The sequence below is a fragment of the Artemia franciscana genome, chromosome 19 (genome assembly GCF_032884065.1).
Source record: "Artemia franciscana chromosome 19, ASM3288406v1, whole genome shotgun sequence".
NCBI lineage: Eukaryota > Metazoa > Arthropoda > Branchiopoda > Anostraca > Artemiidae > Artemia > Artemia franciscana.
In genome coordinates, this window is record NC_088881.1 from 13,965,797 (window position 1) to 13,979,266 (window position 13,470).

Below are 13,470 nucleotides of genomic sequence, written 5' to 3' on the forward strand. Positions count from 1 at the left end.
TCAGGCCTTCCCTTGCTCAGTTTTTCCCTTCCATTGTGGTCAACCATTAGAACAGTCTTAATACCCATTGATAAAGCTTTCAGGAAGCTACTAGATGCTGGGTAGAGTAGTGTCCCCTAAAAGTGCCAGTGAGATGAATATGATGTTTGGTCAACCACATCATTAACTATAGAGCAAGTTACATATCAAGAAAAGTCATAGTTTGCTCTGAAGGCAAACTAAGGTAATGACCTAACTCACTGGTCAGAAAAATTTACCTTAAATTTACCTTAAATCGCACTGGCCGGCGAATAAGGTTGGGTGAACATCCTGTAGATTCGCCGGTTGAGTGATGGAGGTGGAAGTGCGTTGTCTAGTTCCGTTGAGTAGATCCACTGGCCTCCCAGTGTAGTTTCCACTCCATCGCTGCCCAGTCTTGGTCAATTGCTTTTTTGAAGTTGTCAACAGTTTTGGACTGAACTGTTTCTTCACTAAGGGAATTCCACAGTGGAACAGCACGAGTTGAGAAGAAGTTGGAACGTTCTCTCCGTGAGCTTCTTTGTTGCTGGAGCTTCTTGGTGTGGCCCCGGGTGTGGCTAGAGAGCGACTTATTAAAAAGCCCTGGTGTGACACCATTCTCCAGCAGCTTGTGGGTCAGGATTGCATCTCCGCGTTTCCTCCTGTACGTCAGGGTTGGGAGCTTGAGTTTCTTGAGGCGTTCAGGGTACGAGAGGTTCTTACATTTGGTTGGTAGTTTTGTAGCCCTCCGCTGAACGCTCTCAAGGATCTTCTTGTCCACGACATAGTGGGGAACGGCAAGAGAGACTCCGTACTCAAGTTGCGGTCTGACCAGTCCTGTATATAGCTTCCTGATTGTCCTGGGAGATCTACTGGTGATATTACGTCTGATGAGACCAAGGGACCTGTTGCCTTTTGCAGCTAGGTATCTGCTGTGACTATGGAATTTCATTTTGTCATCAACAATGACCCCAAGGTCTCTTTCTTCGGTGACAGTTTCCAAAGTTATGAGCTTCCCAGTACGATCTGTCATTGTATATGTCATTCCTGGATTCTTAGGGCCAAGATGTAGGACTTTGCACTTTTCAGCATTAAACTCGAGGGACCAGGAAGAGGACCAGTTGTTGAGGGTGTGCAGATCTGCCTGCAGAGCTGCGCACTGTTGGTTGTTTGCGACTGGGCCAAACAATTTCGAGTCGTCTGCAAACAGTTTAAGGTCATTTTGCACTGACTGGGCTGAGTCATTGATGAATATGTTGAAGAGGGTAGGTCCCAGTTTAGTTCCTTGCGGAACTCCGCTGAGCACTGGAGTTGGGTTTGACATGATTTGATTCCCCTCCTCATCATACATCATCACCCTCTGTATTCTATCCTTGAGAAACTGGATAATCCATTCCCTTACATCTTGGTGGAGTTGATAGAACTCTAGTTTCCTTTCCAGGTACGAGTGTACTACCTTCTCGAAAGCTTTGGCTTGGTCCAGCAAGAGTACGTCAACTGGAAGGCCTTCCTCAATCATCTTGGTGATTATGTCATATGATTGAATTAGGTTTGTCTCCACAGAGCGACCCTTCCTGAAACCATGTTGTCCATTGTATAACAGGCTGTTAGTTTCCAGATGTGCAACGATTGCATCATTTAAGACGCCTTCCATGACTTTTGATGGGACAGAAGTCAGGCTGATGGGTCTGTAATTCTGTGGTTTATCTTTCTGTCCTTTTTTGAAAACTGGCATGACATTTGCTGTTTTCCAGTCAGAGGGAATAGTTTTGGAAGCTATTGACATCTGGAATATTCTTGTCAGGGGTTCCGCTATTTCAGCTGCGGTCTCCTTCAGCAACCTAGGATGGATGCCATCGGGTCCCTTTGCCTTGGATGGGTCCAAAGTTTTTAGGCGCTTGTAAGTATCACAAGCTGTGAACTGGATCGGTGGCATAGGGTGTTTGATGTGGGTGGTTGGCATATCCGGTGGGGGGCATCCAGGGTCTTTAGAGAAATTTGACGAGAAGCATTGATTGAGGGTATCTGCCATTACCAATGGGTCGGTTATTTTGGTTCCATCGCTGGAGGTAAAATGATGGATCGACCTGCGGCTTGGGTTGTTTGAAGTGACATATCTCCAAAACTTTTTTGGATTGGTTTTTGCCTCTAGTGCTATCGACTCCTCATATCTTATGGTTGCTTTTCTGGTCGCATTTCTCAGTTTGTTCCTGGCCTTTTTGTACTGCTCTAGATGGGCTGCACTCTCACAATTTTTATACTTTTTCCAAGCTTTCTTTTTCTTATTAATGACTTTTTTTAGCTGTGGTGACATATACGGAAGGGTTCTGGGACGTTCTGAGAAGTAAGTTTTCGTATGCTTCAACTCAAGACTCAGTAGTATGTCCTTGAAAAGCTCCCAGGATGCTTCAGTGTCTTGTTGCAAGGAGTTTTCCCATTCAATCTCTTGTAGGTCCTGGCATATTTTCTTGTAATCAACAAACGTTCGTTTGATTTTGTTGGTTGGTATCTGATTCAAGATTATTGCACTCAGGATACAAAGATGGTCGCTTGCTCCAAGGGGGGGTAAGTTTGCTGTTGACATAATTTTTTCGGGGTTGTTTGACAGAACGAGATCAAGGAGAGATGGAGTTTGATGATCTCTATGTCTGGTAGGGAACTCAACTGTCTGGACCAGCAGGTTATCAGCAAAGGCTTCAAGAGTTGGATTGGTATAGTTGTTTTGAAGAGTAAAGCCTAAACCATCGACCCACCTGGTGTCCGGCATGTTAAAGTCTCCTGTGATGATGACATTTTTGGGGTTACATATTGTCATTTCATTTATAATATTTGCCACATACTGAAATGATTCTTCGGAGCTGGGGGAGGAAGGGCTACGGTAAATCACGCCAATTCTAAACTTTTCAGACCCTACTGTCAATTCAACCAGGATAGACTCTACCCAAAAATAATTGGCACTTGTGAAAAGGTCAATGTTATTTACCTTCAAGGCTGACTTGATGTATATGGCAACTCCTCTCCTCACATTGGGTCTGTCCAGATTCGAAATGACTGTGTATCCTGGTATCTGAATATGGCTATCCTCCAGTCTATTTTGAGAGTTTTTTGGGTAAATTTCACTTAAGCACACAACGTCTATATCTTCGTGAGCCAGCAACACTTTTAGCTCATTCAGCTTGTTTGGCAAGGAGTCAATGTTTGTTGACAACACTTTCATCACTTGTTTCTGTCTGCTTCTTCTTCTTCCTGAGCCCACTGGAACTAGCACGTCATCGTTGGATGACGGACTTTCGTCTGCTTCGCTAGATGCTGCGTCAGTTGAATAAGAATCTGGCGAGTTGTATTCCGATTCAACAGAAAGAACGCAGCTAGTGTCAGATTTGGCAGTTTCAAAACTGCATTCCGATGAATGTTCTTGAGCTGATATGGAACTACTATATAATACACTGTTAAATGACACTAAACTACTATTTACATGTCTTTCGTCTGGCTGTGCATCTAGTGCTCCATCGCCCCCAATGCTGGGGGTGGAGCTCGCTGACCGTTTTTTGAAACGACTTTGCCGTTCCGTACTCCGAGGTCAGTCTCACCGTTTGCAATCCGTCTTTTAAGTTCCTCTGTAGCGCTCTTACGTTTAGCTCTGTCCTCTCGGGACTCATCGCTGTGGAACTGTATGTCTGCTTTCAGCTCGACGGATTTTTTCAAGATCTTTACCTTGGTGGCAATGTCTGTAACACTAAAAAGAATCGGGGGAGGGCGGTCTGGGACTTGCTGGGTGGGTGAAAAATGGCTGCTACAGTTCAATATTGAAAAATGCAAGTGTTCCATGAAGAGCATGATCTTGGTGTTATGGTTAACTCCCAGCTTAAGTTCTGCCAGCATACCCTCTCAGCTGCTGCAAATACACATACAGGCAGTATCAAAAGAAAATCTGTCAGCTGTAACCAATATATTGTAGAAAAGCTGTACTCCTTTACAGTATGACCAGCACTAGAATTTGGTATGACACTGGCCTCTCCTCAGTTCATAGGAGGCAAAAAATACCTTGAAAGTATCCTGCAGCAACCAACCAAAATACCATACAACTTGAGAGGACTCCTTTACCATGATTGCTCTAAATTTTCCAACCTTTGTTTACCAAAGGAAAAATGGTGATGTCATCCCAGCTTTCAAGTATTTGTAAGTCAGCTCTTTGCTCAAGCCTTCTTCCCACCAACCCTGGCCAGAGATCCTAGGGGAACTCCCAGAAAATTACCCAAGAAATCACTAACTAAAGAGAATGCAACCTCTTCCTTTTGAGCCATGTTGCCCCACTTTAGAACTCTCTAAGCAACCAAACCATCCAATTTCAAATCCTAGAGCTATTCAAGCATGGCATGGACAGTGTGGAGAGAGGGTCTACACTGGGATGCCCCAAATTCCTTAATCAAACTTTGAAGTCATCACTGGTAGGCATATTTGAAAAACCCCTTCCACACCTGTCATGTGGAATTTAAAACAAGGTAGGTAATTAATATTTTCCATAGTCTTGATAGTGAAATGTTATTTTGAAAACAAATTTGCAGGAGTTTTTAAAAAGAGCCTAAAACCTTTCAAAAATTACATTACAGCAAAACTGATGTCACATTTGAAGGGCTTCTGGCTCCTTTTAAAATTTCCGCAAAATTGCTTTCATAAAAATTTACTGCTAAGACTAATGAAAATAACAATTGCCATTCCAGAATCAACTGTAATGACAATTTTTTCCCATTAGCTAATTTGTTTTGGAAGCCCTTTTTAAGCTTTTGGTTACTATGGGGTGTTTTGAGTCTTTCCAGGTTTCAAGATGTAATTCTCCCCTGCTGCAATTATTGAATCGTGAAAGGGCATAAAAAAGGCATCAAGAAAGGTATTCACTTTTATTCTTGCTAAATTATGTTGTAAGCTACAAATATACAATTGTCATTCCTGAATCCATTAGAAATGTCAATTTTGTCTCACTAGATAGTTTTTTTAACAACTAATTTTAGACTTTTAGTTACTATGGGCTGTGTTGAGCCTCTTTAAGAGCCCTAATGTAATTTGCCCCAGAAGCAACTATTGAATTCGAAAAGAGCATAAACAAGGCACTAATGTATTCACTTTTTTCCTAGCTAACTCGTGTAAGTGTGTATAAATTTACCAAATCAAGAAATAGAAAATATATAATTGTGGTAATACATTTGCAAATTAGAGGAGGGATGGCATAAAGAAAAGTGAAGCACTTTTAGGAATGATTGGCTACATTTTTTCTGCATATAATGCAGCATAAGAATCACATTTTTAACATATTTCCTTCCCAATAGGCCTAATTATACACTGCTACCCTTTAAAATTCTGAAAATTGCTTTTAAACATTCTAAAATACTAACTTAGACTTTCTTTAGCCCCCACCTTTTTCATGGAGAAAAATATAGCCTCATACATAGGTGCTTTTAAGGGAGGGAGGGTGGAAGCGGCCCCCCTCTCTAGATGAATGAAATTGCCTTATAATTTTATATTTTTGTTTTGAGATTTATATTATACAACATTGGAAGTGCTGATTAGACCAGGTAAGTCCCCCCTCTAAAATTCTGCTTTTGGGTGTCCATAGCCTTGTATTAGTCCCCCTCCTCAAAGTCCCAAGGCATTGGCATTTAATGTTGGCACCTTGGAACTTTGGGTGTCTTTGGTGTCTAATTTAGATCATGTATCTTTATTGATTGGGACACTAGATTTGTCAGCATATGCCCCTCCAAACTCAAAACCCTACCTTTGCCTTTGGGGCTGGTAAAATCAAGTGAAGGGCTTTCTGAGATGATATCAGTAATATATTATAATTACCAATTTATTATTTACCACCTGTAAAAAAAAAATGAAGTTCACACTTCCCAAAAAGCATTTTTTTTAATTATCTTTTTATAGTCTGATCAAGATGTTTTCAACTCCTAATTGAACCTGACTGGTCAAAACAAAGCTAAAAGTAATAGGTGAACAATATTATATAGCTAGGTAGGCTTTAGTCTCGTGAAAATTGCATATTTCTTGCAAAAATTGCAAAAGTTTAACCTAGCAATTTTCAAGAGGCGTTTGGATGCTTCAATTATGCATGTATTTGCTAAAGTGTGTTTTTTATATCATAGTACCATGTTCAGATTGGTACCTTCATTACAGAGCGACTCATGTGTCATTGATGCATCTCTTGTTTAGGGTGGTCTGTTAGGCATGGCATTGCTACTAGCTTTAAGGAGCAGAAGAAATGTTGCAAATGTTGAAAACCTTTTATTTATTGACATAATTTGTTGAGCAGCTTCTAGGTTAAGCAGAATATACACAGCTTTGCAAATTATGGAAATGTGGTGCAGGAAATATATAGATACAGTACTGTCATTAGTAGGAGCCTACTTCTCACACCTACATCAAGTTGTCCTAGCTCCACATAGTTTTGCATGCATGTTGTTCACCCCAGTTTATTACCTTATATTGCATGTCCAGCAAGATAAGGCGTTGACGAGCCTCTTGTGGAACATCTTGCTGGTAGTGTGTCATGACAATGGTTTGGCATCCTAGGGTAGCAGACATTCTGCATTGGCCCAGTCCTGACCAACTCTTTTCTTTAACACATTTATGGCTTGGGACTGGATGGTGGCTTTAGAGAGGCTGTTCCAGTGAGGGATGGTGCTCACAGAGAAGAAGTGCTGGTTCTCATGTTGATAGCAACAGAAGACTTGTTTTTTACTAAGAGTCACCTTTATCCAAAGGTTATTCAAGTCCCTAACTTATCTGAATATGATGAAATCCTCTGGCTAAGTGTTAGACCAAAAGTACTCCCTCATCCATTTAGTATTATTGCAATAGCTGTTTTCTATTACTCCCCAAATCAAAATATCGAGTCAAAACGTAATTTTGTCCAGCAATTACAGGGAAGTGCTGATTTTGTTATTTCTAAGTATCCCAATGCTGGCCTTTTTTTAGTTGGCAATGCCAACGACCTTAAAATGGATTCTTTTTGTGCTTCACTTAAAGTAAAGCAAATTGTTAAAACACGGACGACTTGGGGAAATACCTCTCTTGATGTTATTTTAACTGATATGTACAATTTTTACAGCCCTCCCTCAACTTTGCCCCCATTGGGTGGGAGTTATCATCTTTCCATTCTTTTGTCCCCCTCCTCAAATTTTAAGCATACTTTCTCAATAGCTTATAGCACTTACCGCCCTCTTCAAAATTCTGGTCTTCTTTCTTTCGGTATGTGGCTGAGTACTGAAGATTGGTCCGACATTTATAGTTTACAAAACCTTGATGAGAAAACAGCCACGTTTCATAAAAAGCTAATTGATAAATATCAAATTCGTTTCCCAGAAAAAAGGTTTAAAAGGTGCTCAAGTGATAAACCCTTTATTAATCAAACAATAAAAACACTAATTAGAACCAAATTGAAGCTGTTTAAAAATGGTAAACTCGATAAAGCCAATATACTAAGAAAATCAATTAAAAGAGAAATTCGTAATTGGCAAGATTGTACTACAAAAATAAGATTGAAGAATTGTTCACTAATAAGCCAAAAAACTGGTATTCCGAGGTTAAAAAGCTATGTGGCAGGAGTCTTGACCAGCTTAATTTCAACTTAACAGAGCCCCCTGATGTTACTGCAAATAGTCTAAATAAATTTCTTGCTTCCATTGTCCAGAGCCTTCCAGCATTGCCAATCCAATTATCAACAGGAGCCCCATCCCCCTTTTTCCCTACTGTTTCCCCATCTGAGATTGAAAGAAGAATTGATAAACTAAGAAAGACGAGTGTTTGTCCTTTGTATATCCCATTTCCTCTTATTAGAGCCTTTGGTGACTTCCTGTCTAAGCCCTTGTCTGTCCTGTTTAACGAAATTACTAAGTCTGGGCAAATTCCAACAATTTGGAAACAGGGTTTCATTACCCCTTTGAAAAAGAAAAACGGAAAGCCTGGCTTTGAAGGCGTTCGACCTATTACGCTTACTCCTATTTTTTCAAAATTGTATGAAGGATTCCTTGCAGAATTGCTAAAGGAAAAAATCCTACCTCTTACTGACCTGAAGCAATTCGGAAACCTAAAATCAACTTCTACTTCCCACTACCTTGTTTCTCTTATTGACCACATCGGGAAAATCCTCGAAAAGCCTAATTCCTGGCTAAACTTAATTTCCACTGACCTTCAGAAAGCCTTTGACCTTGTTAACCACAGTATTTTAATTGAGAAACTAGAAAGCGAGTTCAATATCGATCCCTTACTGGTAAAATTGGTTGCCTCCTTTTTAACAAATAGATTGCAGGCGGTTAAATACCAGAACCATCACTCAAATCCTCTCCCTATCTACAATGGCGTACCGCAAGGAACTCTCCTAGGCCCCCTCCTTTTTTCAGTCATGATTAACAGCCTCGCGAAGGAAGTTCCTGACCGTTGGAAATTTGCTGATGACCTAACGATTGTTGAAAGTTGCTTCAGAAATTTAATAAGCGACCCTATGAGTATCCTCAATGAAATTGGAAGTGGGGCTTTGGACCTAGATCCGACAGTAAACCCCTCTAAGTCCATGATAATGCTGATTTATTTCCTCAAATCCTCGCCCTGTTTTCTTAATCCTATCCCTCCTGAAATTTATGCGTCCTCAGTTAAATTACTTGGAGTCACAATTTCTTCAAATTTAAACTGGGATATCCACGTTAAAGATATCATCCATAAAGCTAATGCGTCTATCGCCCTCCTTAAGCTCCTAAATAAATATAGCGTCCCCCCTTCTCACTCCTTAAGGTTGTACACGTCTTTTGTCCGAAAATGTAACACGTTTTCAAAAAATGTAATAACGAACCCTCGGACGGCAAGTATTTTCCCCAAACGTCACTCACCATCCAGATTACGACAGCCTCGAGCTGTTTCTGAGCCTATCCCAGTTTTGTCCCCCATTCGCTGCGTTACTTCCAGATATGAAAAAACCTTTGTCCCCTTCATCACAGAAAAAATAAATAAAATAGCCAACTAGTTTCTCCCTTTTTTTTCTTTTTTTTTCATGTGAGGTGCTTTAGGTCGTTGCACTAATTTGCTTGCCCCCCGCTGTTTTGGTTTAGTTTCCCTTTTAATTCATATGTGTTTTTCGTGTGTTTTATGCTTCGTTCTTTTTTTGTGAGTTTTTGGACTTTTTTTAGTGTCCCTTTTAATTTATAGATATATATGTTTATTTCTTGTTCTTTTCTGTATTATTAGATTTTTTCCCCTTCCCTTTTTTCTGACTTGTATTTGTTCAAGTTTAGTTTGACCGATTTTTTTTTGTTTGACTCATAATTTGATTATTCATTATTAGTGTTTTTTGCTTTGTTTGCTTTGTTAGTCGACTCCGAAGTTCGAATTCGGCCCTTTGAGGGCTTGTGATAGTGATCTTTTTGAAATAAATATCTTATCTTATCTAAGACTTGCAGCTTCTTTGTGAGACTTCTTGTTGTACTTGCAAGGGATGAGGAGAAAACTTGACTTGAGAGGTTGTTTTCTAGCAGTTTGCAAGTAGTGGTTTTGTCTCCACTCTTCCTTCAGTAAACCAGGGCGGAGAGTTGGGTAGACATAAGGCATTTGACATACAGCTTGTCTTACAGAGCTAGTATGAGCTTTGTTGTTTGCCTTTAGACACTTTTGAGTGCTTTAACATCCATTTTATAATGAGGAGACAGCAGGGTCACTCCAAATTCAAGGTGTGGATGTATAATAGCTTTTTACAGCTTCTTGACCACACATGACTCCCTGGTTGTAAATGTTTGTTTAATGAGCCAATGGGATCAGTTTGCTTTTGCAATTTGAGCTTGTGTGTGATTCTGGAACTTGAGTTCTTCATTGACAATAACCCTCACATCCTTCTCCTCACTTAAAGCTTTAAGTACATCATCTCCAATGTAGAAAGGTTGTCTAGGCCTGTTGTTCCCAAGATACAGGACTTTGCATTTTGACATGTTGAACTGCAAACCCTACTCAGATGATTATCTAGATGGTTTGTTTAAATCTTCTTGCATTATTCAGTGAATGGATCTAATTTGGGCCTGTCCTAAGAGCTTGTAATCATCAGCATGTAGAGTCAGTGGCTTTTTTGGGTGAACTGTACAGTCGTTAATATATATATGCTGAACAAGGTTGGCCACAGGATTGTGTCCTATAGAACTCCACTAGTGACAGGAATTTCACCAGAATAAACAGGTTTACTGGTGGCATCATAAACTACTATGATCTGAATTTTTCCAGTAAGAAACGCTTCAATCCAGGCAACTATATCCTCATGCACCCTGTAAGTTTCCAGCTTCAGCAGAACTTTATCAAAGGCTCTTACTTGATCAAGCAATATGGCATCCACCAGAAGGCCATCATTCAAGAGTCTGGCCACAAAGTTGTATGATTCAATGAGGTTTGTGTTGATTGCTTCACACAAATTAATAGCTGCACACTTTAATTCATCTCTTGAAAAGATAGGAAACAACCCTGCTTAGCTCATGGTTTCTTGCCAGGCCAACTACTAACCTCACTTCCTACCTTAATTGCAGCAATAATATTCTCCTACATAGCACAAATCACTTTAATGTACATGTCAGGTAATCCATACAAGGATGGGGCTTTCACTAAAGGTTTTTTCTCAGCTGAATCAAATGCGTGCTCCCAGTCTATAAAATTACCTTAATTCGCACTTCAGAGCGAATTAGTTGCGAAAACTGTGATGCTCCCTAGTTGATGATGGCGATAGATCTGGTCGCTGTGCTAAGGTCAAGCAACAAAACCATAGGGACTAGAGGGTGCTGGAGAGATGCAATTCAAGCCCACTCGGTAACGGTGACCACATGGTAGGTGTGGTTCAAGGACCATTCTCCAGCGATTTAGAGTTGGCACCACCGCACAACAGCAACTTCGAATAGAGTTTGTGAGATGGTTGGGTATGACAAGCCGCATCATCCTCCAAGCTAACTCTATTGTCTTCCACGACTGTTATGGTAGTAAGGCCTGGGAGGAGTTTTCCCACTGGAATCTCCATGGTTTGGCCTCCCATTCCTTGTCGAGCCTCTTTTTGAATTCCTTGGGCGAGGTCGCAGAGACTGTCTCTTGGCTTAGTTGGTTCCAATCGTTCACCACTCGCTGGCTGAAAAAATATAGTCTGACTTTGGTGTTAACGCTGGATTTGAACAGCTTTTAGGAAAGTACTCGTGTTTTCTTTTGGTGGGGAGAGAAAGTGAACAGCTTCTGATCCGCTTGCTGGAGGTACCCGTAGGTGAGCAGCATGTCGTTACGCCTACGCTGAAAAACGAGTGTTGGGAGGTTAAACAGATTGTAATCTTCTGCAGTAGGGCTGACTGCGTAAACCGTCGATGCATTTGGTGGCTCTCCTCTGGACACCCTCAACAAAACAGGAATAAAGAGGTCTGGTGATTCAGATGCTTATCAAGAATCAATCAAAGGGGGAAATTTGGTTAGTCCATTTTCTACCTTTTATGAAACCACCCTGTTTTTATTTTAAAACTTTGTCGGCAACATATATTAGTCTAATTAATATCACAATACTAATTAGTTCCTACAGAAAGCAAACTAATGCCTCTGTAATTATCACAACTCTGATTTTCTTTTTTGTTGTTGTTTTTGTATTTTGCCAGTTTTAATGTAATCATTTAATTTGTCAATTATGAAGTCTGAATTTGGCCCTTTGTGGGCTTGTGACTGTCATTTTTTAAATAAATATCTAATCTATCACCTTTACTTCCATTATGCAGGCATGAAAGGCAGCCATTATGCAGGCATAAATTCCTTATGATACGCCTGCCAGTGAAGACTTCAAAGTTTGGTTGAGGACTCTGGGGTGTCCCAGTATAGACACAACCCCCTCTGCTCCCATTCCCCATTCACACCACCCTTAAGTGACTCCAGGATCACTCATTCTTGTCACCTTTCTTATAAAAGGGTTAATTACAAGTGAAAGTGAGTAAAAAATAACAGTGAATAATTAAATGAGAGAAAAAAAGAATTAATCAAGTTAAATTCAAAACTTGCAGAACTTACCACAAATATTAGTAGGGCCTTCGTCCCTCAAGTTTCTACAGGCTAGAGAGCCATCAGCTCTTTATTGTAAAGAATATATATTTTAAAGTGAGCCTTTTTGTCATAAGATCAGCAAAAAAATTCTAGATGCTAATCAAGTTTAATGTAATGACACAATTGATGCCAACTCAGCTGCAAACCTTTGCCCAGTCTTGGTCACTAAATGGTTTTCAGCTAATGATGATGCCCTTACATCAGTATAATTGATTTCTTATGCAAGCAATATCTGCCATTGATAAATGAATAAAAAAAACCTGTAAGTTTAGACAGTATTAACTTACAATTTCACAGTTAGAAAAGAAAAAGTTTTTTCAAGTGTAGGCCCTAAATGGGACTATAACCTCAAGATTATTGTATAAGTTTGTTGATGAGACTTCCAAAATGCCTTGATTGTCTTTTTCATGTAGTTCCTTGAAGTAGCTGTGTTCAGCAGAGAAAGAAGATAAGGGAGTGTTTGATTGGAATTTAATTTCTGAGTAATAAAGGTACCCCCTTGTTTATATATTCAATTCAATGTTAAAAAAAAGAAAAAAAAAGAAGTAGAAAAGAAGAAAAAGAAGTAGAGACGTTCTTAAGATGGAGTAATAAAAAAAGCTATGAATAAATACAAATCAAATCAACACCAAGAGGCAATCAAATAAATAATGGAGACCAAGGATGAGATACTATCGGCATAGAAGAATGAAAATCATGTAGCCTTTTATCAAGAACACATATAGTCAAAACTAGGTGGGATTTATTCATTAAGTAACTATTTCTAGTCCAAGGAGGGTAACTGAGAAGGAATGTGTAGAAAATCTTAGCAGTGTGAGGGGACACAAGTTTTTCTCATTATGGAAGATATTATCACCCCTGAGTCACTCTTATGGAGTCACCTTTGGACCCTTTTGAGAGCTGCTCTGTTTTCTGATGTTTTTTTTTTTTTCTTATAAAAGGATTAAGTCATGCTTGTATCTGACTAGAGCCTTTTAAAAAATAAAGATGGATTTTGAGTTACAACATTTTGAGGCTCTTTTTATTGTTTCTAATGTTTTTTGGCTGAAAAAGGAGCAGTACTGGCTCGCACGTTAAATTTAGTTTGACTGCCAACATTGACAATTAGATCTCTATCTTCAATGACTGCTTCAATTGGCTAATTAGTAAGAGTGTATCTAGAGTACACGTTTTTAAAAATTCAAAATAAAGCATGCCGGATTTGGATGCTTTGAACCTTGAGCCACAGGTTTTCCCAGTTATGGAGTTAATTTGAGTTATCTTTGCATAAACAGATTTCAAAAATTTAAGCCAAAATTTGCATTATGTTTTACCATTGATTATTATAACATAATGGGAATTTAAAGGTTTTACTTCCATTAACTCTTATGAATGTATAATGGAGAGTAACTA

General features: G+C 39.5%; 1 protein-coding gene across 2 annotated transcripts in view; it reads left to right on the plus strand.

Annotated features, from left to right (window-relative positions):
* The window catches only part of LOC136039315 (congested-like trachea protein), a 68,597-nt gene that overhangs the window by 1,759 nt on the left and 53,368 nt on the right, over positions 1-13,470 (plus strand). The window lies entirely within an intron of this gene.